This window comes from Ranitomeya variabilis, chromosome 8 (genome assembly GCF_051348905.1).
Source record: "Ranitomeya variabilis isolate aRanVar5 chromosome 8, aRanVar5.hap1, whole genome shotgun sequence".
NCBI classification, from domain to species: domain Eukaryota; kingdom Metazoa; phylum Chordata; class Amphibia; order Anura; family Dendrobatidae; genus Ranitomeya; species Ranitomeya variabilis.
This window is the reverse complement of record NC_135239.1, coordinates 17,834,490-17,862,307: the sequence shown is the minus strand read 5'-3', so window position 1 is coordinate 17,862,307 and position 27,818 is coordinate 17,834,490.

The following is a 27,818-nucleotide window of genomic DNA, read 5'->3' as shown; positions in this document are numbered from 1 at the left end:
AGGTGGTGGGCGATGGCATGGTGCAGCTCGTGGGCTACTGTTTTCAGCTCTTTTGCTGTCTCGGTCTGTGGACCGGACTGCAGCAGCCAGAGAACCAGATGTGGCCCATGGGCCGCACTTTGTCCAGCTTTGCCTTAGGCCTGTTTCACACGTCCTGATTAGTGATGAGCGAGTGTACTCGTTGCTCGGGTGATCTCCGAGTATTTATTACTGCTTGAAGATATAGTTTTCATCGCAGCAGCTGAATGATTTACAGTTACTAACCAGCCTGAGCACATGTGGGGGTTGCCTGGTTGCTAGGGAATCCCCACATGTAATCAAGCTGTTTAGTAGCTGTAAATCATTCAGCTGCCGCGATGAAAACTAAATCTCCGAACACTAACAAATACTAGGAGATCACCCGAGCATCGAGTACACTCTCTCATCACTAGTCCTGATATTTCCAGTAACGGAAAATGTTCGCATGTGTGTGTAATACTTGTGGCATACGTGTATGAACAGTGTGCCGCATCAGTACCACACGTACAGGCGCCAGGGAAGCAGCTGTACAGTTAGCGCTGTTCCCCGGTGCCAAGTGTTGAAGACAGCTCTCATCATTCTTCCCTGCTCTGCTGGCGATCAGCACGAGAAGGGGAGAATGATGAGTTATATTCAAGTGAGAGCAGGCAGCAGTTGATGGGGCTACTACTCACATCAGCCTACACCTGCTGCCACTAATAACAGTGACAGCAGGCGGCAGCTGATGAGAGTATTCTTCAGCCGCCACCTGCGCTATAAATAAATAAATTTAAAAAACGGCATGGGTTCCCTTGTATTTTTGATAACAAGCCAAGCAAAACTGACAGTTGCGGGCTGCCGCAGGCGACATCAGCAGAAAATCTGCAGAAAATCTGCAGGTAAAATGCAGGGCATTTTACCCTCGGATTCTGCAGAATACGCGGGGAAAAATACACAATGGAATCCGCAACGTGTGCACATACCCTTAGACTTGATGAGATGGTTGTACTTACTTTAAACTCAATGTTGGAATAGCTGTGTATTTCTTTTTGAAAGTTTAAACTCATTATATGCCAGATCCTCAGATCCTTAGGAAGAAAAAGTGGACAATTGTACATCCAAAAACTGGAACTAAATCAAGGAATAATTTACTGAGTTTAAAAATATATATATTTTTTTAAACTTGGATCGTAGCCTGCCATCAGCTACAGATGAAGTTGTTTGCGATGTCTACATATATTGGAAAAAAGCAATGAAAAAATGAGCTCTTTAAATGTATTTTTCCCATAGACGTCTTCACATTATCTACTATATAATTGTCTAAGGGTCACTTCCGTCTTTCTGTCCTTCTGTCTTCTTTCTGTCACGGATGTTCATTGGTCGCGGCCTCTGTCTGTCATGGAATCCAAGTCGCTGATTGGTCTCGCCAGCTGCCTGTCATGGCTGCCGCGACCAATCAGTGACAGACAGTGTCCAATTAGTCCCTCCCTACTCCCCTGCAGTCAGTGCCCGGCGCCCGCTCTATACTCCCCTCCAGTCACCTCTCACACAGGGTTAATGCCGGCAGTAACGGACCGCGTTATGCCGCGGGTAACTCACTCCGTTACCACCGCTATTAACCCTGTGTGACCAAGTTTTTACTATTGATGCTGCCTATGCAGCGTCAATAGTAAAAACATCTAATGTTTAAAAATAATAAAAAAAATAAAAAATCATTATATACTCACCTTTCCTGCTCCTCGCGACGCTCCGGTGACGGCTCCATGCAAGCGGCAGGTTCCGGAGGCAAGGATGGTCTGCGAGAAGGACCTGCCATGACGTCACGGTCATGTGACCGCGACGTCATCACAGGTCCTGTGCGCCTGCGCGAGAAGGAGGCGACAGGACTACAAGGGGCCCTGGAAGGTGAGTATATGTTTATTTTTTATTTTTTAACCTGTGACATACGTGGCTGGGCAATATACTACGTAGCTGGGCAATATACTACGTGACTGGCCAATATACTACGTGGCTCTGTGCTGTATACTACGTCGCTGTGCAATATACTACGTGGCTCTGTGCTGTATACTACGTTACTCGGCAATATACTACGTAACTGGGCAATATACTACGTGGCTGGGCAATATACTACGTCACTGGGCAATATACTACGTAACTGGGCAATATACTATGTGGCTCTGTGCTGTATACTACGTCGCTGTGCAATATACTACGTGGCTGGGCAATATACTATGTGGCTCTGTGCTGTATACTACGTCACTCGGCAATATACTACATAACTGGGCAATATACTACGTGGCTGGGCAATATACTACGTCACTGGGCAATATACTATGTAACTGGGCAATATACTATGTGGCTCTGTGCTGTATACTACGTCGCTGTGCAATATACTACATGGCTGGGCAATATACTACGTAGCTGGGCAATATACTACGTGGCTGGGCAATATACTACGTGGCTGGGCAATATGCTATGTGGCTGGGCAATATACTACGTGGCTCTGTGCTGTATATTACGTCACTGGGCAATATACTACGTGTCTGGGCAATATACTACGTGTCTGGGCAATATACTACGTGTCTGGGCAATATACTACGTCACTGGGCAATATAGTACGTGGGCTGGGCAATATAGTACGTGGGCTGGGCAATATACTACGTGGGCTGGGCAATATACTACGTGGGCTGGGCAATATACTACGTGGGCATGCATATTCTAGAATACCCGATACGTTAGAATCGGGCCACCATCTAGTAGTGTAATAAAATAAATATGCAGCCACCGGTACTGTAACATATATCATGTACTTCAGATTCCCACTGAGATAACAGTAGCCATTTGTCTGATCAAACAATTGTCTATTGTAGCTTGTGCGCGGCTGGGGCACCAGCATCATTCCCGATAGGCCAACAAGCCCCCTCAACCTTCATATCCTTTACATTTTTATTACATTTTATTTACTTTGTCACTTGTAATAACGTATAAATGGAGCTGTTATTGCTATGAGATTTAACTGTGTGGGTGGATTAGATCAGAGCTGAGTTCAACAGAAAATGGAAAAAAAAAAATCTACAGCAAATTAACGACATCACCGATGGTAAAAATATCTTCAGGATCGAATACAGAAACTGAATCTAGGGTGCACACCTGCCAAGCTGTTCTGGCTCAGTAGCGAAGAACTGTTTTTCTATCTGTTTGTAAAATACAGCCAAAATCCACTGCAAAATACCAAGTTATGTAATTCATCCTGTGGCTCCCTTAAGAACTGATTTTTTGTTGTTGCAAAAATAACTGTCAATAGACCTTAAAGTAGCAAACGGTTAAGAAATAATAAAAAAAAGTTTTCAATAAGAGGATATGTCACCAGAAGACTAATCCGCTATGGAGAGGCAGAGACTAATCATTGGACCTGGGGAGGATGAGTAAAGCTGAGTTTGTTTGGGGACACAACTTTCCTGCAAACAGAAAACACTTTTAGGCCGGTTTCACACATCAGTGGCTCCGGTACGTGAGGTGACAGTTTCCTCACGTACCGGAGCCACTGACACACGTAGACACATTGAAATCAACGCATCTGTGCAGATGTCATTGATTTTTTGCGGACCGTGTCTCCGTGTGCCAAACACGGAGACATGTCAGTGTTCGTGGGAGCGCACGTATTACACGGACCCATTAAAGTCAATGGGTCCGTGTAAAACACGTAACGCACACGGATGTTTTCCGTGTGCAGTCCGTGTGCCGTGCTGGAGACAGCGCTTACAGTAAGTGCTGTCCCCCCAGCATGGTGCTGAAGCCACCATTCATCCGTTCTCTCCAGCGCTCGCTGGGGAGAAGGGTTGAAAAATCCTTTTTTTTTGTTTTTATGTGTTTAAAATAAACTTTAGGGCATCCTCCCCCCTCCCACCCCCTGTGCGCCCGGCCGCTGGCATTACAATACTCACCCGCCTCCCTCGACGCTTGCTCTGCCCCGCAGCTTCTCCTGTATGAGCGGTCACGTGGTGCCGCCCATTACAGTGATGAATATGTGGCTCCACCCCTATGGGAGGTGGAGCCGCATATTCATCAACTGTAATGGGCGGCACCACGTGACCGCTCAGTGCAGGAGAAGCTGCGGGGCGGAGAGCAAGCGTCGAGGGAGGCGGGTGAGTATTTTAATGCCAGCGGCCGGGCGCACAGGGGGTGGGAGGGGGGAGGATGCCCTAAAGTTTATTTTAGACACATAAAAACAAAACAAAAAAGGATTTTTCATCCCTTCTCCCCAGCGAGCGCTGGAGAGAACGGATGAATGGCGGCTTCAGCACCATGCTGGGGGGACAGCGCTTACTGTAGTGCTGTGTCTCCTGCACGGTCCGTGTGGTACCCAGGCGGCGCACGGCTGCCGCACGTGTGCCACACGGATGGCCTACGTGAGCTCACGGACACACGGACATGGATAACTCCGGTACCGATTTTTTCTGGTACCGGAATTATCTGGACGTGTGGGACAGGCCTTAAGGAGAATTATTGACTGGAATTAAAGGTAAGACACACATGGAATACTTAAAGGAAATGTGCACCTCTGTATGAGGCTGGTTTGACGTTAGGTTAGCAGGAGTGAATTGCAACCTGTAAACACCCCATACACATTAAGGCCCCGTCACACTTAGCGACGCTAAAGCGATCCCGACAACGATACGACCTGTCAGGGATCGTTGCTGCGTCGCTATGTGGTCGCTGGTGAGATGTCAAACAGTGAGATCTTCCCAACGACGCAGCAGCGATGCGGCGACCTGTAGCGACCTGTACAACGATGTCACATGGCAGCTATTATGACGATTCCGACCTCGATGAGGGACGTCCTGTGTGAACGAGGTCATTGGTAAGGTGTCAAACACAGCAATGTGTGCTACCCAGCGGGACCTCAACAATCAAAAAAAGGTCCAGGCCATTCCGACACGACCAGCGATCTCACAGCAGGGGCCTGGTCGCTGCTACGTGTCAAACATAGCGAGATCGCTACTGAGGTCGCTGTTGCGTCACAAAACTTGTGACTCAGCAGCGATCTCGCTAGCGACCTCGCTTAGGGTATGTGTCCACGTTCAGGATTGCATCAGGATTTGGTCAGGATTTTCCATCAGTATTTGTAAGCCAAAACCAGGAGTGGGTGATAAATGCAGAAGTGGTGCATATGCTTCTATTATACTTTTCCTCTGATTGTTCCACTCCTGGTTTTGGCTTACAAATACTGATGGAAAATCCTGACCAAATCCTGATGCAATCCTGAACGTTAGTGTGACGGGGGCTTTACAATAATTTCAGTGGAACCTGCTGATATCGACAGGTTTTCCTGTTTGGGGGCCCAGGACAATTGATTGTTGGGAGAGTTAAGTATTCGTCATGGCCAATCTCCCTGAGATAAGCCGCTGCTAGACATGTCAGAGACAGCCAGTTGAGATGGTTTCGCCAGTAGTCATCTAGTGTGTATGGCGGGATTAGAGATAACTTTAAAACTTGACACAAAACCTTTTATACAATGTTCCAGTTTTGTGTAACAAGCACATCATAAATAAACTGTGTTGTATAAACGATACTGTTGAAATTGCTGATTTGTAATAACGCATCACTGCAGATCATCCAGACTGGGGCATGACTGGCGGAGTTTCCTTCCAGTAACAATGTAAATGGAAAGATAAAAAGTCCATTATCTTACTAAAAGTTTCCAAATACAATTTACATCATTCATTACAGGAAATATAGTTCTGTATCTGTACTACGAGCCTGAAAAGGATGACATTGGCAAAGTCTCTGGTCTCATGCGCCACTGATTTCTAAACCGAAGAGACTCTCTAGATAATGATATTTCTCTTGTGAAAATCTGAAACAGCATTGCAAGATCATAGTCATTGATATTAATAGTCTACAATATTACTAGTTTAAAGAAACACTCTCAACAATATTTTTTTTCCCCTAATCCTTTCTGTCTCTGTAGTGTAGGTGCGTTAATAAACTTACTGAGCGCCGTCGTCCCTAGTTTCTAGTATCACTCTGGTCCTCTGTAATACACATGCGCCAGGAGAGGACAATTAGGGCATATAACCCAGAAATAAAGCCAGTGCATGCACACTACAGTACTTTGCTGTGCCCTCAGCAGGGCAGGGTGTAGTGTGCCTGCGCTGGAGAGTGATTAGAGAACACTGTGTGAATGATGTAGGACGCATCATCCACATTGAAGCAGGGAAAAGAGAATGGCGATTGTAATGAGAGAGGATGCGCCGGATCAAGACCAGCGACACCCATTGGACCACACCGTATAGGGTTACAATAAAAGGTATTTTTGGGGCTCTGCAGAGTGGATTGACGACTTACATACAGCTTACTAGACTGCCGTAAAAGAGGCCTGTACTTCATATTGTGAAAACCCACTGAAAGGTTTCATTAGGCTGTGTGCCCACGTTGCGTTTTTTTAAGCGTTTTTGCCGCCTTTTTCCACTGCAGAAACGCTTAAAAAACGCTTACAAAGCGCATCCCATTATTTTTAATGGCATTCCAGAATTGTGCCTATGCTGCGTTTTTTTCTGCAGTGGAAACGCATCATGGAAAAAAAACAGCATATTCATTAATTTTGTGGAATCGCAGTGATTTTGACTCTATGTAATTGTATTGGGACGCATGGAAAAAAACCGCATGATAAATGCGACAAATACGAGATAAAAATGCAAAAAAAAAAATGCAAAAAAAAAAAAACCCCGGAAAAACGCGAGCAGATTTCCTGGCAAGGGAGTCTGGTTTTGATGTGGAAAATTCTGCTTACATTCTGCAACATGGGCACATAGCCTTAATCTATTGAGGAAAACAGACAGTGTTCCCATTCATCAGCTGGAAACAAATCCTGAAATATCTTGAGGAACTGGTGAACAAAATATAATGAACAAAATGAATATAATATCCTTTTAACTACTGATTGCCCATTTCCAGAATTCTACTGATAATACCATAAAAATCTGAAACATGAATAATCAGCATTCTCCTTATGTTACAGAGAATTTGTAATAAATGAATTGGAGATTGTTGATTTATTTCTACTAATGAGGCGCAGAGTTCTCCTATACGGCTATTATGTCTAGAATGGCAATTAGCTGTTACTATAGACGAGGATGGTAAAGCTGCTTATATGACCTAATTATAATATATCTTCACTTAGTTTACATGCATCTCATGATTTATGATGTTCCATATCCTAGGGCCATAGAGATGTTTTTCATGCTTTGATATCTGCAATTAATGTTCGACTGGTTTAATTGTAAGTTTATTAGTAAATAAATACAAAATAAGAAATACTATTTCTGTCGTCTTTGGGAAATATTATCTCTGGATCTTCCCAATCAGTGTATCTCACTGAACCAAGCTCAGTATAGCTTAGATTTTATAATAGCTAGCATGTGTAACAATGTAGATTGTAATATCTACATACTTTTCCTTATTTATTCCCTGATCTAACGGTATGGGTAAACAGTGGGGAGTGATTGCCCAAATAAATCTAAGGACTATATCTAAAATTTCAAAATAGTAAGTAAAAATAAATATATATATATAATGGACTAGAAATTAATAGACATAAATAAGCTACATTGTTACATGTATTTACAACTATATTGAAGGGTTAGCTGTAGGCCAATTTAGTGACATTACTTCAGGCAGTGATTTAAAGGGTTTAATCAGACAAAAAAATGGTGTTATCCTCTATCTACTGGATTGGGGATAATTTACTGATTGCTGGAGACTAAACCATTTGGACGCCCAATAATCCTGAGAATGGGTCCCTGGAACTTGAGACATTACACAGAAAGCTCAGAGACTCTCTAATCTCAAACACAGTGCTCTGAAACTCAGGAAACAGGCTATATAGAGTCCCAGAGGAGTGAATGTTCGAGCTATGTTTTTTTGCAGCCATAGGCAATGAACTACCGTAAGCATAGATTGAGCTTGCACACCTCTGCTCCATTCAACAAAATCTCCATTCTCGTAATCTTTGGGGGGTCCCAGCAATCAGTAAGTTATCCTCTATTCTGCAAATAGGGGATAACTTCATATTTTGTAAGTAACCCTTCAAAGTAGTTGTCTCATAAACAATGTTCATCATTAGACATTAATTAATCTACCAAAATTTGTTTTAGGCACATTGGCTTAAATCAGCAGACAGTTTTGTTTCAGTCCAAATAAAATAGATTGTAAACAAAGGTACTCGAATTGCCATGAAAAGTCATTCATTATGTTCTGAGGCCTCTCCAGACACCAAAGCTAAATAATGTGGGAGCGTAGGGGTTAAAAATGTGAAAGAAAAAACAAACAAAAAACACATGCACACCTGTCCTATGTCATTCATTAAGCTGCCTCCACCCTCCAAAGTCCTCTGCACGGGTGTTCGGTTTGTCTGGCACTGAGGGCGACAAGATCGTACATTGCCCCCCTATGTGATGAGAATAGTGCAAAATGGCAGCTAGGAGACCACTATACTGATGCACTTGGGTGAATCCAATCCCCCAAATTTTGGATTTGCTGGAAATTTGCAACTAATTTTATTTTCTACAGATCGATTCAATCATCTAGGGTTCGCTGATTCTGAGAGCAGGTCGCCCTAAGTATTGTGTGAATGGAGCAGAAGAGTGCAAGTGCAACCACCTATTGATAGTGAATACAGCAGTTGCTGCACATGCTCTCTAAAGAAGTATATAAATTACACACTTGTGGTCACATGACTGCCAGTTCCTGAGGCTGGAAGCAGGGAATACTCACAGCACGCAGGCCAGACAACCCCTTTAGGGTATGTGTCCACGTTCAGGATTGCATCAGGATTTTCCATCAGTATTTGTAAGCCAAAACCAGGAGTGGAACAAATAGAGGAAAAGTATAATAGAAACATATGCACCACTTATGCATTTATCACCCACTCCTGGTTTTGGCTTACAAATACTGATGGAAAATCCTGACCAAATCCTGATGCAATCCTGAACGTGGACACATAATTTGTTCATTTCTAGGGACAGACTTTATTTTTTATTTACTTTTTATATTTGGGAACAAATCATGTAATTTTGCACTGAATTGTTACCCTTTTCTTGAATGGAACTTTTTTGCCCTAAACGCCTCTGTGTGAACTCCTACTAAGACTTGAGGACCTGACTCCGCAAAGTACAGACAGGTAATAGAAATCTCTGGACCGACACTGTATCCATATGTACCTCCCATTTCTCATGAAAGCATACACAGGCTTTACAAAGAAAACTGGGCCATGTAACAAAGATATTTGCATCTAAAAGAATTGCTTCTAGGGTTGAGTACATTGTGTTGTGGTGTCTTTTGAAAGCATTCTATGGCGGCACATTCAGCGCCTGTGCTCCTGTAGTCTGTGTGCCACTATACAAGCTCTGCTGTGCTCAATATGGCTTTATATGGTGAAAATTACAGATATTAGATGCAATTTCCTAACTGCCTGTGACGCCACTTTCTAAAAAAAGCTTACGGGGTCATATCTGTGAATGACGCAAAGCGCGTATAAGAAGTGGCGTGGTGACGGCGCGGTTCACAGCTGATTAACTGTACTCTGGCTCCTAGAGCTCCATTATATGTATATTGATCACACATCTGTGTCAAAAGGCATGATTCATGAAGGATGTCTGTGTCGCATGCTCTGGATGTATAGCGCGTGCTTTAAAGGATCTTTATTATTTCACGTCACATCTCCCACTCTGTGTGAATCATGGCTTAACTCCTTAAAGCCACCTGATGTACATCTATAATTACCTGATCTAAGGCATCAGTAAAGCAGTTGTCCAGCTTTAGGCTATGTGCACACGTTGCGGATTTCCTGCGGATCCGCAGCGTCTTTTACCGTGCAGAAATGCTGCAGATCCGCAAGTGATTAAGGCTATGTACACACGTTGCAGATTTTTCGCTATAAAAACGTGAAAAAAACGCATACATTATGCATGTCATAATTTAGAATGCATTCTGCAATTTTTGTGCACATGATGGGTTTTTTTGTCCGTGAAAAAAACGCATCGCGGTAAAAAACGCAGCATGTTCATTAATTTTGCGGATTTCCCACTATATTATTGCATTGGGAACCTCTGGAAAAATCCGCAAAAAAAAACGCACCAAAAACGCGGTAAAAATGCATGTGGATTTCTTGGAGAAAATGTCCTGTTTTGCTCAGGAAATTTCTGCAAAAAATCCTGAACGTGTGCACATAGCCTTACAGTACAATGTATATCAATGAATGGGGCAGAACGGTGGCTCAGTGGTTAGCAGTGCAGCCTTGCAGCGCTGGGGTCCTGGGTTTTAATCCCGCCCAGGACAACATCTGCAAAGAGTTTGTATGTTCTCTCCGTGTTTGTGTGGGTTTCCTCCGGGTACTCCGGTTTCCTCCCACATTCCAAAGACATACTGACAGGGAATTTAGATTGTGAGCCCCATCGGGGACAGCGATGATAATGTGTGCAAACTGTAAAGCGCTGCGGAATATGTTAGCGCTATATAAAAATAAAGATTATTATTAATTTAAAAAAAAATGCTGTGCTAATGGTGCGGAAAAGATATCCGCAGCAAATCTGCACAAAATCCGCATAAAAACGCATCAAATCCGCACCTGCGTTTTCAGCCAAGAGATGCAGAATCAGCACAAAAAATTCCAGAGGCAAATCCGCAACGTGTGCACATGGCCTTAGGCTGCAAGTCTGAAGTCACTATATATGACTGCAGACTTGTGTATTCTTATATAACATGCACTGTGACGGCGGCCGCGTGACTGCAAGTATGTGATTTGCATACATGTGGTCACATGCCAACAAGACGTACAGTATGTGGCCTTGCTCAATGCAAGTGTACTGAGCGAGACCAGAGACCTCTAGTTGGGATGTGGCTGTACGTATGCAAATCATGTATTTGCAGTTACATGGCCGCCCGCTCCCGGCGCCAGTAACGGAGAATCCTGACAGTGTGCACTGTCACATAGAGTGGCTGTAGATTTGTACCTGAACAACCCTTTTAGCAACTTCAGGACCGGGTCATTTTTTTTATTTTTTTCCTCTTCTTCCAAGACCCATAACTTTTTTTATTTTTATTTTTCCATCTGCATACCCATATCAGGGCTTTTTTTTGTTTGTTTGTTTTTTTACAGGTGGATTTGTCGTTTTTAATGACACCATTCATTTTACCATATAGCGTACTGAAAAATAGTGAGGGGGAAAAATGTCCAGGTTGGATAAAATGGTGAATTAAAATGCAATTCTGCCATTATTTTTTAGGTTTTGTTTTCACAGCGTTCGATGTATGGTAAATTTAACCTAGTAGCAATATTATGAAATGTGTGTGTGTGTGTGTGTGTGTGTGTATGTAATATTTTGTTTTCTTTAATGTTTAGTATTCTCAGGGAACTTGAACCTGTGATCTCCCGAGTGCTTATATTATATACTTCAATTCCAGAGTATGGGCTTGTTCGCTAGATGCGTTTTTCATGGATGAAAAAACATTTATATTGGCGGCGCACAATGACATAATTTATATGCCGCTGTCAGAGATTACCAGCAGCACTGAAATGATTAACAGGCCGGGTATATAAAACAATCCATATCTGCCATGTGTGGAGGGAGCTCCACTCCTCAGGCTGCTCCATGCTTGTGCTCCTCCTCTGGTTTGTAGGAAAACGGTGTTGCCCCATAGTAACCAATCAGAGTTCAGCTTTCATTTTACCTCAGCAGTGCTTGGCTTTCATTTTACCTCAGCAGTGCTTGGCTTTCATTTTACCTCAGCGGTGCCCGGCTTTCATTTTACCGCAGCGATGCCCGGCTTTCATTTTACCGCAGCGGTGCCCGGCTTTCATTTTACCGCAGCGGTGCCCGGCTCTTATTTTACCTCAGCAGTGCCCAGCTTTCATTTTACCAGAGCAACCAATCAGAGCTCGGTTTTCATTTTACCTCAGCAATGTAAGAAGTGACTGGAGCCATCTTCTCCTTCCTGTCAGTCGATTGTTTCTCTGCAGAGTTGTTACGTCGTGTGTAAGTACAACATGGTACATTGTAATAGCGGAGGGCAATGTACACACAGTATCATTCACAGAAACACTCCACTATTCTGCTGGGCAATGTCCACCCCCTCCTACTACAGTAAATAATAAGCCATATACATGGGGTTTGGTGCAAAACACAGCATGTCGCCGATGTTAAAAAATAGACACCATGTGTTCGGGCACAGACGTCCAGGAGAGGAATAAGTAAAGTCACAGGAATCTGGCATTAAAATAATCCCAGCGAGCACACCTATGAGGAACAACATGGCGGCGGGGACTGAAATCACCTCATCTGGAGCCGCCGGGAGTCAACAATGCAATGATTAAAGGAGGGGGATAAGCGGAAGCAAGTAGCAGATTGTCCACCATCATGTCCAGTAAGCCACACGCCGGCCACCATCATGTCCAGTAAGCCACACGCCGGCCACCATCATGTCCAGTAAGCCACACGCCGGCCACCATCATGTCCAGTAAGCCACACGCCGGCCACCATCATGTCCAGTAAGCCACACGCCGGCCACCATCATGTCCAGTAAGCCACACGCCGGCCACCATCATGTCCAGTAAGCCACACGCCGGCCACCATCATGTCCAGTAAGCCACACACCTCAACAGGGCAGACAAAGTACACCTGCGCCGGAACCGCAGTGTGAAGACAAGAAGAGGACGTCATCGTAAGAAGATAGGAGGCCCCGGACCGGACCGCGATGCCCATCGGACCGGACCGCAACGGGACCGCCCCTGAGTGAATATAATATAACCTCTTCTTCTCATCTTTCAGGATACATCGGGGGCTTATCTACAGCATTACAGAATGCTGTAGATAAGCCCCTGATGCCGGTGGCTGCAGCTCATCTTCCCAGGTTCACAGGTGACAGGTTCCCTTTAAGGGGTTAAAGAGCTTTGTCGTCTAGCTTTGTACACTTTTACATTTGACAGGCCCAAAAACTTGATAACACGTGAATAGTGGAGATGTGGTGTGTAGGACCTCCAACGATGTGATATTGATGTCATCTTCTATGTGTAAGTTGGAAATATGTCATTCCTGGATAACTCCTTTAATCTATTTGTACTCAATGATCAAAGTCCTATTTTTTGGTCCAGAACTCCGAAGGTCTTGCTACCGTTTAGCCATAGGAGTAAATGATAAAATTCTAAAATCCACTAAATGGTAATATAAATGGAAGTCACTTTACCCACACAGCCTGCCTGACAGCTTCATCTTGTGGAGCTGTCAATCAGGCTAGGTGGGCAGAGACTTGGCAGCATGTTGGAAGGACACATATAAAACGTAGAAATCAGAACTCGCCTTTTAATTAGTTTTAGTTTTTGTAGCAGACATTTTTGCAGCATTTAGTACAGACCTTCATTCTAGTCATATTCCTGGATAGAAACGTTCATTGACTCAGACCGCCGACATGAATGTAAAACATTACAAATCAATGAAGCAAGCGTAATCTATAGTTTGTGTCAGGTGAACTTTCCTTCAGACCTCCTTGGAAAGTCATGCTCCTGCTGTGACAGATAACTCCTTTAGTGTATCTTGGAAAGAACGGGGAATTGCTGTAAATGAAATTTGTTGATCTTAAATTCTGCAGAGTTCCCACTAATAGCCTAAATCCGATATATATTGATGGCATGGTACAATGTATCAACTGAGAGACACTTTTCCCAGCATCCATGTCTCTATGCTCTCAATGCACGTCAGTTCATCATCCGTACAAAACCCTTCCAGATTTAAAGGGGAACTTCCTATTTTGTTAGAAAAAGTTATATAAGGTAATTTGCTCTTCATTTTTTGGTTTAGTGGAGATATCAGAAATTGAATCCCTACTGCTGATAAAGTGAGAAAGTGTCCTAGCTACGGTATTTGCTGTCACTTTCTGAGATGGGAATAACCCTTCGAAAGTGGAACCACATTTTATGATTAACTTTGATTGGTAAAAGGGGCGCAGAAAATATGTGCTTGGGAGTGTGGTGGTCTATGGTACTGCAAGTATTTGTGCAAATAAGAGTGGGAGATTGGAGAATGATTCATTAGTAGTGATAAGTAGGGTTGAGCGACTTTGACCTTTTTAGGGTCGAGTCATGTTTCGCGAAACCCGACTTTTTGAAAAGTCGAGTCGGGCGAAATCGGCCGATTACTGCGAAAAGTCGAGGATCGGCCGGAACACGAAACCCTATGCACGCCAATGGGGATATTTTTTTTTTTCTCTCTCTCTCTCTCTCCCTCTCCCTCTCTCCCTCCCTCCTCTGTCCCAGCACAGAAAATCTCGTGTTACACATTGCAAATCCCTACTGCGCACAAGCGATAAAATGATGATAGCCGTGCACGCCCCTAACCCCTATGTCATCACTCTGCCCACACTCCTTCATTGGCTCAAAAAATGGCGCTAAACGCGTCATACGAAACGCGACTTTGGCGCCAAGATCGCGTACCGCATGGCTGACCCCACACAGGGATCGGGTCGGGTTTCATGAGACGCCCACTTTGCCAAAAGTCGGCGACTTATGAAAATGAACGATCCGTTTCGCTCAACCCTAGTGATAAGTGATACACCCTACAAAAAAAATCACTGAACTGACTGGGTCTGAACTGCGATACCATACACAACTTGTAGACATGGGTAGTGCTATTTTCAGAGGAAAATAAAACGGCCATGTTTTGCTAATCCTAAACAACCCTTTTAACCTGTTGTCATTATTCCTATCAAATTATTTGAAATTCAATTTTAGGCATCTATCGTGAACATAATTTATAGCGTTCAGCTAGTTTCTGGGAATAACATCGATCTGGGGCCACGGTTTATATGACGGTCACAGCAATGATTTGCAGTAAGATAATAAATCATGTTTTCATATGCAAGTTGCATTTAATCATCCATCAATTAATCATCTACTGATTAAAACATTAGAATACAACAAATATACAATGTATCATTTACTATTATATTCCATAAATTATAATTTCTTTTTGTTATTTTTGTTGCTTTGCGACTCTGCAGAATGGATGTCAATGATCTCTGCACCAGAACTGACAGGTTATAAAGGGTCATATATAAGCAGGAGTCTCGGGAGGGGAACAACCATCTGCTGCCCCGATGGGGGTTCAGCTTTGATTTCTGTGACAGTGGACATGGGGAGATAGATGCTGTGACTTGTCAGGGCAATTAGTAAGTCATGTCAATGTGTCAGCATTCGCTCTACGCCAGGGAACAGTACATAGCATTATAGGAAGCACATACACCTCCCTCTCATTATATTTATAACCAACATCTAAACTTCTATATCTTCTAGAAGCAAAGTCACAGAGATCTAATCAGTGAGACAGAAGTATCTGTCATTATATTAAGGGGATTTCATGGGATATTGAACTCCCAGCTGTAAATTATTAATTATTTGAACTTGGTATCATGAGCGCCTCTAAACCGGTAATGAAATTCCAAGACAGCCTGATCTATATTGATAGATCTATTCTCTAGATAGATGGCAAACAGTAGGGATATACTGTATGTTCTAAGTTCAACTTTCTTGAATACATTCACAAAGGCCTGAAAATCTGCAGAGAAATCCACTTCTGCAAAAATTTTTCAGATCTGCTGCATATTTCACCCTCTAAATTGACAGATATCTACAGCACCAGTCAATTTCTGTTGAAGATTTTCTTCAAAGCATGTGAATGAGATTTCAGAAAATTATTGCTCCTGGGATATGTAGCGGATTTTGCTTATCCAACCCATATGCATATGCCGATATATTTTCCAATGCCGTTGGTTGATACTGAATAACAAACAAGAAACACCAAAAAGAAAACCCTAACAGGGCCATGAAGGTATAACCATAACAAAATCCCAAAAAAGAACCCTCACGCAAGAGCCAAAACATAAAAGAATATATAATCTTTATTAATACATAAAAACAATAACAAAATATAAGGCAGTAACCACTAGTGCAGCAGCAGCAGTGGGTCACGCACAGGAAACACCCTCAATATGAAATAAGAACCCACAAATGGGAACTGAAAGCAGCTAGATATACATAAATGTAAACATTCATGGGATGCACAATGGGTGCACATATAGCATAAGAAACATAGAAGTAGTATGTGATCCTAAAATATGACATATGTCTATATCCCCTGGATGAAGCATTTCGGTGCGAAACGCGCGTCGGGTGTGGTGGGTCTCCGGGTTCTCCCTCTTGGTAACTATACTTAGGCTATGTTCACACGCTGCGGTTTTTGCTGCGGATCCGCAGCGGAATTGCAGCTGCGGATCCGCAGCAGTTTTCCATGCAGGGTACAGTACAATGTTACCCTATGGAAAACAAAATCCGCTGTGCCGACGATCCTTTTTTTCGCAGGCAAATCCACGCGGATTTGCCTGCAGAAAAAAAGAAGTACCATGTCAATTCTTTCTGCGGATTCCGCTGCGGGTTTCAAACAGCACCAATAGGAAACTGCAGTTGGAAACCCGCAGTGGAATCCGCAGTAGAAAAAGGACACAAATCCGCGGAGAAAAGCACCGCGGGTTTTCACTGCGGATTTTCCCAAAAAAGGACCTGAAAAATCCGCAGTGAAAAAAGGATAGTGTGAACAAGCCCTTATACTTATGTTATGCCTATAGGGCTTTTTGGTTAGGTTGTTTAGCTGACCGCTTTACCTCTGCATGGGGGCTATGTTAGTTTCTTGGATATAGACATATGTCATATTTTAGGATCACATACCGGTACTACTTCTATGTTTCTTATGCTATATGTGCACCCATTGTGCATCCCATGTATGTTTACATTTATGTACAGGTCCTTCTCAAAAAATTAGCATATAGTGTTAAATTTCATTATTTACCATAATGTAATGATTACAATTAAACTTTCATATATTATAGATTCATTATCCACCAACTGAAATTTGTCAGGTCTTTTATTGTTTTAATACTGATGATTTTGGCATACAACTCCTGATAACCCAAAATACCTGTCTCAATAAATTAGCATATCAAGAAAAGGTTCTCTAAACGACCTATTACCCTAATCTTCTGAATCAACTAATTAACTCTAAACACATGCAAAAGATACCTGAGGCTTTTAAAAACTCCCTGCCTGGTTCATTACTCAAAACCCCCATCATGGGTAAGACTAGCGACCTGACAGATGTCAAGAAGGCCATCATTGACACCCTCATGCAAGAGGGTAAGACCCAAAAAGAAATTTCTCAACAAATAGGCTGTTCCCAGAGTGCTGTATCAAGGCACCTCAATGGTAAGTCTGTTGGAAGGAAACAATGTGGCAGAAAACGCTGTACAACGAGAAGAGGTGACCGGACCCTGAGGAAGATTGTGGAGAAGGACCGATTCCAGACCTTGGGGAACCTGAGGAAGCAGTGGACTGAGTCTGGTGTGGAAACATCCAGAGCCACCGTGCACAGGCGTGTGCAGGAAATGGGCTACAGGTGCCGCATTCCCCAGGTAAAGCCACTTTTGAACCATAAACAGCGGCAGAAGCGCCTGACCTGGGCTACAGAGAAGCAGCACTGGACTGTTGCTAAGTGGTCCCAAGTACTTTTTTCTGATGAAAGCAAATTTTGCATGTCATTCGGAAATCAAGGTGCCAGAGTCTGGAGGAAGACTGGGGAGAAGGAAATGCCAAAATGCCTGAAGTCCAGTGTCAAGTACCCACAGTCAGTGATGGTGTGGGGTGCCATGTCAGCTGCTGGTGTTGGTCCACTGTGTTTCATCAAGGGCAGGGTCAATGCAGCTAGCTATCAGGAGATTTTGGAGCACTTCATGCTTCCATCGGCTGAAATGCTTTATGGAGATGAAGATTTCATTTTTCAGCACGACCTGGCACCTGCTCACAGTGCCAAAACCACTGGTAAATAGTTTACTGACCATGGTATTACTGTGCTCAATTGGCCTGCCAACTCTCCTGACCTGAACCCCATAGAGAATCTGTGGGATATTGTGAAGAGAAAGTTGAGAGACGCAAGACCCAACACTCTGGATGAGCTTAAGGCCGCTATTGAAGCATCCTGGGCCTCCATAACATCTCAGCAGTGTCACAGGCTGATTGCCTCCATGCCACGCCGCATTGAAGCAGTCATTTCTGCCAAAGGATTCCCGACCAAGTATTGAGTGCATAACTGAACATTATTATTTGATGGTTTTTTTGTTTGTTATTAAAAAACACTTTTATTTGATTGGACGGTTGAAATATGCTAATTTATTGAGACAGGTTTTTTGGGTTATCAGGAGTTGTATGCCAAAATCATCAGTATTAAAACAATAAAAGACCTGACAAATTTCAGTTGGTGGATAATGAATCTATAATATATGAAAGTTTAATTGTAATCATTACATTATGGTAAATAATGAAATTTAACACTATATGCTAATTTTTTGAGAAGGACCTGTATATCTAGCTGCTTTCAGTTCCTATTTGTGGGTTCTTATTTCATATTGAGGGTGTTTCCTGTGCGTGACCCACTGCTGCTGCTGCACTAGTGGTTACTGCCTTATATTTTGTTATTGTTTTTATGTATTAATAAAGATTATATATTCTTTTATGTTTTGGCTCTTGCGTGAGGGTTCTTTTTTGGGATTTTGAATAACAAACAGCAAAATCATAGCAAAGATACAAAATTAGATCCCTTTCAGCTGCTGTTTGACACCAGCATATATTTAGCAAACAAATCTAAAAGATTTTTGTAACCCCATTCTCATTTTTATCACTCAGGTGCATTTTTCTTGTTTGCTAACATTGCAGTAGCTTCCCATGCAACTTGTTACCACTCATTAACCCCTTACACCCCAAGGTGGTTTGCACGTTAATGACCAGGCCATGTTCACAATTCTGACCAGTGTCACTTTATGAGGTAATAATTCTGGAACACTTTAACAGATCCCACTGATTCTGAGATTGTTTTTGTTTTGTTTTTTTTTTTGTTTTTTTCATGACATATTGTACTTCATGATAGTGGTAAAATTTATTCACTATAACTTGTTTATTTGTGAGAAAAACGGTAATTTTGTTGAGGAGAGCCATAAGATCAAATACTTAATTAACCTCAACACATAAGGTAATTGTGGGAAGCAACCTATAACATGTATTGTTTAACCTTACATAAGTTTTCCTCAGACAAAGTAAGACACTTAAGATGGCTGCCATCTCCTGTATCAGAGCCATGTGCTCTGGTATATGAACAATGAAGACACTGAAGATGACTGCCATTTCCTGTTTCACCAGACCATGCGGTCTGGTATCCAAGATGACGCCCACCTCGATGACCTCATGGATCCACCCACAGCGACGCCCACTCTGATGACCTCACGGACCAACCCACCTAGATGACCTCATGGATCCGCCCATAGACTTGCTCATGCCCAACCCACTAACCAATGGAATACATCCGATCACTCCCATTTTAGAGCTAACCGAGCCCCCTTACAGGAGATATATAACATTGTGTTTGACTAATAAATCTCTTCTTGGAGCTGAGCCATACATTGATCAAGGAGAGTTACAGCTGACTGTGTCTGGTGTATTTCTTTAGTGCACATGATCAATATCCATTAGGCCAGGAGTAGGCAACTAGAGAATTGAACATTTATATTAATTGTTCAACCCTAATATTTGGCCGCCCAACGGGGGGCCAGCAGAGGAAGAGCCCTGAACCCTGTAAAACCGGCGAGTGGAACGGCTGGATGCACTGAGTACCCCGAATCTGGAGACTGATCAACTCCTTAACAGAACACGGTAAGTCTGCTGATTTTTATAATCTGTAGTCTTTACCTGTGTCCTTCGGGGTATCCTGTGCAGATTGCCTGACCGTGTCCGGTTTTCTTGGTATCTGTAAGACGGCAGAAAGGGTATCTCCGCTGCTGGTCATTTAATTGCAAGAACCGTCACGTTTTAGTTGCCTACTGCCTGTTACATGTTGTGAAGAGGGGAGATGATTGGTAGTAAAGAAGAGAAATATTGTGTAAGGACAGTCAAAGCAGGTTAGTGTTTACAGAGGGCTACAGGCAAGTGATAAAACAGGAAAAACAGGGTATGTACTGGTAGTTAAAGAAAAGCATTGTGTTTGGAACAAAGAAGGTTTCTAGGAAAGACAAAGCAAGTGTTTACAGAAAGAGAACCATTGTGTTTGGAACAGGGCAGGTTTGTTTTTAAAGAAGGAAAGCAAGCAAGTGTAGAATAATAATAATTTTTGTCTGTGGTATACGGTTGTCGCCTGTGATAAGATTTTCAGTTCTGTACAAGAAGGACTAGGACCTGGAGTAATTGACTCGGCCTAGGGGCCCGGTAAATCTTGGAGCAATTGGCTCAGTTCGGGCATAATAAATTGTGTAGCGGCTCATTGAAACTTGGAGCAATTGGCTCAGTTTGGGCCAATTAAATTTATAGTTTTTCTTTTTTTGCCCCGTGACATCGAGTAATTGACTCTGCACGGGGACCGGTAAGTTAGGGAGCAATTTGACAAAGTAGGGAATAATTGGTTTGTAAAGTACGGAGCACGGAAGTCAGACAGGGACCACGTGACAAGAAGCAATAGGAGCTGAGTACTGCAGACTCAGTTCCCTTTAGAATCTTAGGTTTGAGTCATCTCCCCCGTCTTATTGTTTGTTTGGTGTTTGTTATCTTGATAGATATATATATATATACTGTGTATCTATAGAAAGATGGAGAAAGTAATGCAGTTCTGCCGTATGGGCACTAAGCCAAATTCAGATGGCGTTAGACTCATGCAAATTAGTGGAAATTGTGTGAAATGCCAGAAGGGGGGATGGTTGCAGCCCCTGGAGTGGAAGATTGTCTTAGGAAAAAAAAAAAAAAAAAAAAAAGAGAAAGAAAAGGTATCCTAGAAGATAATGGATTGTTGTCTATTGCTAGGGCAGGAGAAAGAGTCTCTGAAAGTCTGTATATAAAAAAAAAAAAAAAAAGGAAAAATTGGAAATTGGGTAGAAGAGAAAAGGAATAGAAAGAATAGAGTTTTGACTTATGTGTATTACAAAAATATATCCTGTGAGCGGCTACCACCGTATAATGGTGGCCCAGAGCCATTTTGTTAATGGTGAATGTGTTAAATGTGATAGCAGCCAAAATGGTGGCTCAGAGCCATGTGGTAAATGTAATGGTCGCCATTTTGTTAATGGCCAATGTGTTAAATGTAATAGCAGCCAAAATGGTGGCTCAGAGCCATGTGGTAAATGTAATGGTCGCCATTTTGTTAATGGCCAATGTGTTAAATGTAATAGCAGCCAAAATGGTGGCTCAGAGCCATGTGGTAAATGTAATGGTCGCCATTTTGTTAATGGCCAATGTGTTAAATGTAATAGCAGCCAAAATGGTGGCTCAGAGCCATGTGGTAAATGTAATGGTCGCCATTTTGTTAATGGCCAATGTGTTAAATGTAATAGCAGCCAAAATGGTGGCTCAGAGCCATGTGGTAAATATAATTCTGATAGCGGCCATCTTGGTGATGGTAAATATAATTCTGACGGCAGCCATCTTGGTGGTGGTAAATATAATTCTAATGGCAGCCATCTTGGTGGTGGTAAATATAATTCTGACGGCAGCCATCTTGGTGGTGGTAAATATAATTCTGACGGCAGCCATCTTGGTGGTGGTAAATATAATTCTGATAGCAGCCATCTTGGTGGTGGTAAATATAATTCTGACGGCAGCCATCTTGGTGGTGGTAAATATAATTCTGACGGCAGCCATGTTGTGGATGGCAAAGGTGTTAATTCTGACGGCAGCCATGTTGTGGATGGCGAATGTGCTGCTCCTGGTGGTGAACATCTCAGATTAAGGCTACACGCCACATCACCAAATCCTTGTTACCCAGTAATGACCACTAACGGCCAATACTATATTCCTTCGGGAAGTGAACAGGCTTTACCCATGTTTCCTATCTCTGTTGTTTCCAATGGGGCACCAACCCTTTCCTCTATCACTCCTGTTGTGAATCCAGCAGTCCTCCCACCTGGATCGTCCCCAGCACCTACCCTTTCTACTGTCACTTCCACTGCCAATTTAGCCGCACACCCACATGAGATGCTCCAAGCAGCGGCCTCTCCTCCCAATGCTTCCACAACAGCACTCTCACGCAGCCTACATAACCCTATGCCCAGTACCTCACAGGGTGTCTCGCAGCCAAGCGCACACCTGTATGGGACGGTGGCGACTGCATCAAGGGGGGGCTCAATGTGGGAGGGGGATACCAATAGCACAGGAAGCACAAAGGGGAGGGAATGTTGGCAACCTATTTTTGAAAAAGAACTTCCTGAGGGACCCTTGTTAGTGGTGGGAAAAGGTGACATAACAATGGAGACAGACGCTATTGTTAATGCTGCCAATTCTCGGTTAGAGCACAATGGAGGTGTAGCTAGAGCTATAGTGGAAGCAGGAGGGGCGACTATTCAAGCTGACAGTCAAATCATTGTTGAGTCACGTGGTCAGATAGCTGTTGGGGACATAGCGGTGACTAAAGCTGGCAGTCTCCTGTGTAGAATGATCATACACACTGTGACCCCTACTTATGACCCTATTCATCCAGACGTTAGTGCTCAACAACTTCGTGCAGCAATAACTCGCATTAATGAGGACAGGACTGTTAAAGCTTTTAAGACTGCCTGCGTCACCTGGAGCCCATACCATGATACTGGAGCTGCCCAAATAGAGCCCCTCATTCCAGGACTGTTACCTCCTCCTGCTCCTCATAAACAAGGGATTACATCTGTACTCTCGGTGCCATCTCTACTCCCGCCTCAGGTGCCACCGCCAACAGTGCCAATGCTCATGTCTGAGGAGCCCACCATCTATGTCAAGTTTACACCCCAGCAAGCTGCTACTCTGTTGAACCAAGTTCTAGATCCAGAAAAACAGCCAATGCCTTTCTACAGGAGCATGACGAGGCATGGGACTCTGGTGTTGAGTTCTGCCAAGAACCTAAGACAAGGGCCTCGGATGAGTTGGCTGACCTATCAATTATTATTGTTGCCAAAGGTTTCCAGATGCCTCAAAGCTGATGCAGCCATTGTACAATGACCTCAAGACGTCAGCGTTTCCACTATGTACTAAATCCGTGGAAGCTTTCTACGCTCTTAAACAGGCCATACAGTCTGCACCAGCTCTTGGAATCCCAAATTATCAACTACCTTTTTACTTGTTTGTCAGTGAAGTAGCAGGACATGCTTCCGGAGTCCTAGCACAAAAACATGGGGGAAGAACAAGACCAATCGGCTACTACTCTGCCCGCCTGGACTCTGTGTCTCAAGCTTCCCCGACTTGCCTCAGAGCTGTTCATGCTGCACATATGCTTCTGGACAAAACTTCTGATATCATCTGAGGACATCCAGTTCTCTTAATGGCTCCACACGACATAATTGCTATTGTTGGAACCTAAACATCTGTTGGTGCAGCATCATATGAGACTCCAATGTTCGCTCTTGGTTCCGGATAATGTCACTCTTGTCCGCTGCAGCATCTTCAAACTGTCCACGCTGCTTCCTCTTTCCAGGGGGGATGTGGATGATACTGATGCTCTCGGAGAAGATGCCTCTACACACTCAGAGGATCATGACTGTCTTGAACAAATGCATGAAGAAGTAGCCTCCCAGAAAAGCGTGTCTGAAGACCCACTCCCACATGCTGACGTGACGTTCTTCACTGATGGTTCCAGATTTGCAGATGAAACAGGAAGGTTCCACATGGGATATGCCATGGTTACACATGACCAGGTCATCTCAGCCGGATCCCTACCACCGCACGTCTGCACAAGAAGCGGAACTTAAAGCTTTGACGTTGGCTTGTCAGGAAGCGACGGAGAAGGTGGTCAACATCTACACGGATTCAAGATACGCTTTTGGAGTGGCTCATGACTTCGGCAGTATCTGGGCAGCCAGAGGATACCTAACGTCCAGTGGAACTCCTGTAAAACATGCTGCTATCATACAAGAACTTGTGGCCGCTCTAGATCTACCTTTGGAGGTTGCAGTGATCAAGATCAAAGCTCACGGGAGATTGGATTCTCCAGAAGCAAGGGGGAACTTCTTTGCTGACAAAACAGCAAAAACCTATGCTGTGGATCCATTTAGGAAAGAAAAAGCAGCGGTGTACGTGTCACAAGACACTGAAGAAGGGACTAAAGGCTCTCTTATGAGGATTATCCATCTACATAAAGACAAGACATCAGATGATGAAAAGAAGTCATGGCAAGTAGGAGGAGCTAAAAAAGGATGAAGATGGAGTCTGGAGGGTGAACACAAAGGTCTACCCCGTAATCTGTACTCTTCAGTGACAGAATGGGCACACGGTATCACCCACAGAGGCAAGAATCGGATGAATGACCTGATTGGAAGATTTATATGGCACCTGGGATCTCTACTGTCACCCAAAATTATTTCAAGTCCTGCCTTGTGTGTGCAACATGCAATCCAGCACCACCTCAGAAAGTTACTCAGAAACATTTGGCTAAACCACTTTATCCCTTTCAGAAAATTCAGATTGACCACATTCAAATGCCAAAAGTAGGGAAGTACGAGTACGTACTGGTAGTGACTGACATGTTCTCAGGATGGCCCGAAGCCTATCCAGTAACCAACATGACTGCCGGAGTGACTGTTAAGAGACTGGTGACTGAAGTAGTATGCAGATATGGGGTCCCAGAGGTAATTGAGAGTGACCAAGTACCCGCATTCACTGCAGCACTGACTAAGGAACTATGGACATTGGTGGGAGCTGATTTGGGTTTACATACTCCATATCACCTACACAGCAGTGGGAAAGTAGAAACACTGAATGGCACCTTCAAAAATAAAATACTGAAAGCCAGTTAGGAGGTTAGACTTGGACAGACATTTTGCCCGTTGCCTTATACTCAGTCAGAAACACTCCAAGGGGTCCCACTAAACTCACACCATACGAGATTCTTTTTGGGGGGCCTCCAAGATTGGGTCAATATTTTCCACAACAGCTAGCCTTAGGAAGTGATACTCTTGTAAATTATGCAATTGTTGTTACTAAAGAACTGTCAATAACACATGTACAAGTTTTATCATCCATTCCAGGTCCAGATTCCAGTGACGGTACCCATACTTTCTAACCTGGTGACTACATGCTGGTAAAGACGTTCATCAGAAAGACATTCCTGGAGTCGAGATTTGAGGGTCCCTACCAAGTGCTCCTGACTACTCCTACTTCAGTCAGGATTGCTGAGCGCCTCCTGGATCCATCTCTCACATTATAAACTTGTTAGACAGTTAGGGACAGAGTAGGATCTGACCTGCTTGTCAAAGTCCAGCTACAAAGGGAGGTTTTCCACAAGGGAAAACTTGTCTCAAACTGGTGAAAACTCCAATTCCCCCTCCCGGGCAAGACGGTCAGATCTAGGATGTGTACATCAGGGTTAGTCGCATGTGTATTTTACTCTAAGTAACCATGGAGATGGGAGATTGGAGAGTAATAGATCCAGCAGGTTGGGAAGTCCCGAGGACATGGGTAACACGCTCCGATATACCTCCGCAGTATACCCATAATTAGTCACACATTCTCTGGTGTCTATAGCATCCATATTGTCATGAAGCCTCTGATGTCATAATAACACTTAACATCGATGGGTTAGGGAACCACGGTGGGATCAAGATAAAAGAAAAGGTTAATAAAGTATTTAGGGGGGACTGTTGAGGAGAGCCATAAGATCAAATACTTAATTAACCTCAACACATAAGGTAATTGTGGGAAGCAACCTATAACATGTATTGTTTAACCTTACATAAGTTTTCCTCAGACAAAGTAAGACACTTAAGATGGCTGCCATCTCCTGTATCAGAGCCATGTGCTCTGGTATATGAACAATGAAGACACTGAAGATGACTGCCATTTCCTGTTTCACCAGACCATGCGGTCTGGTATCCAAGATGACGCCCACCTCGATGACCTCATGGATCCACCCACAGCGACGCCCACTCTGATGACCTCACGGACCAACCCACCTAGATGACCTCATGGATCCGCCCATAGACTTGCTCATGCCCAACCCACTAACCAATGGAATACATCCGATCACTCCCATTTTAGAGCTAACCGAGCCCCCTTACAGGAGATATATAACATTGTGTTTGACTAATAAATCTCTTCTTGGAGCTGAGCCATACATTGATCAAGGAGAGTTACAGCTGACTGTGTCTGGTGTATTTCTTTAGTGCACATGATCAATATCCATTAGGCCAGGAGTAGGCAACTAGAGAATTGAACATTTATATTAATTGTTCAACCCTAATAATTTGACAAACATTTTGCAATTTTAAACTTTGAATTCTTAAGCCCTTAAAACAGAGATGTCACACAAGATAGTTAATAAGTATCATTTCCTACATGTCTACTTTACATCAGCACAATTTTTAAAACAATTTTTTTTTAAAGAAGTTATAAGGGTTAAAAGTTGACCAGCGATTTCTCCTTTTTCCAGCAAAATTTACAAAACAATTTTTTTTGTAGGGACCACCTTGCATTTGTAGTAACTTTGAGGGGTCTATATGGTAGAAAATACCCAAAAGTTACACCAATCTAAAAATGCACCCCTCAATGTGCTCAAAACCACATTCAAGAAGTTTATTAACCTTTTTCACAAAATATTTACTTAGGATACAATTTTTTTTATTTTGACAAGGGTAACATTAAAAAAAAATGGACCCCAAAATTTGTTGTGCAATTTTTCCTGAGCATGCCGATACCCCTTATTAGGGAGGCAACCACTGTTTGCGTGCACAGAAGAGCTGAGAAAGTAAGGAGCGACATTTCACTTTTTGAATGCAAAATTTGCTGGATCAATTGGCAGACGCCATGTTGCGTTTGGAGAGCCCCTGATGTGCCTAAACAGTGAAAATCCTACACAAGTGACACCATTTTGGAAACTAGACCCCTCCAGGAACTGATCTAGATGTGTGGTGAGCACATTGATCCCTCAGATACTTCACAGAAGTTCATAACGTTGAGCTGTGAAAATTAAAAAAAAAATAATCACATTTTCCTCACAAAAATTGAATTTTAGCCCCAAATTTGTATTTTCATAAGGGTAACAGAATAAATTGCACCATACAATTTTTAGTGCAATTTCTGTTGAGTACGCAGATACCCCATATGAGGGAGAAAACTACTGTTTGAGTGCACGGCAGGGCTCGTAAGGGAAGGAGCGTCATTTGACTTTTTGAATGTAAAATTTCCTGGAATCATTAGCGGACATCATATCCCATTTGGAGAGCCCCTGATGTGCCTAAACAGTGGAACCCCCCCACAAGTGACCCCATTTTGGAAACTAGACCCCTCAAGGAGTGTATTTAGATGTCTGGGGAACACCTTGAACCCCCAGGTGCTTCACAGAAGTTTATAACGTTGAAAACAAAACAAAAAAAAAATCACATTTTCCCCACAAAAATGTTATTTTGGCCCTAAATTTTGTATTTTCATAAGGGTAAGAGGAGAAATTGCACCATACAATTTGTTGTGCAATTTCTCCTGAGTATGTCAATATCCCATATGTGGGGGAATACTACTTTTGAGGCATAGTGCAAAGCTAAGAAGGGAAGAGGCACCATATTGGCGTTTAGATTTTGCTGCAATGGTTTGAGTGTGCCATGCCACATTGGCAGAGCCCCTGAGGTGCCAGAACAACAGAAAACTTCATATGTGAACTGATTTTCCAAACTACACTCCCAATGAATTCATCTAGGGATACAGTGATAATACTGACAGCATATGTGCCTCACAGAATTTT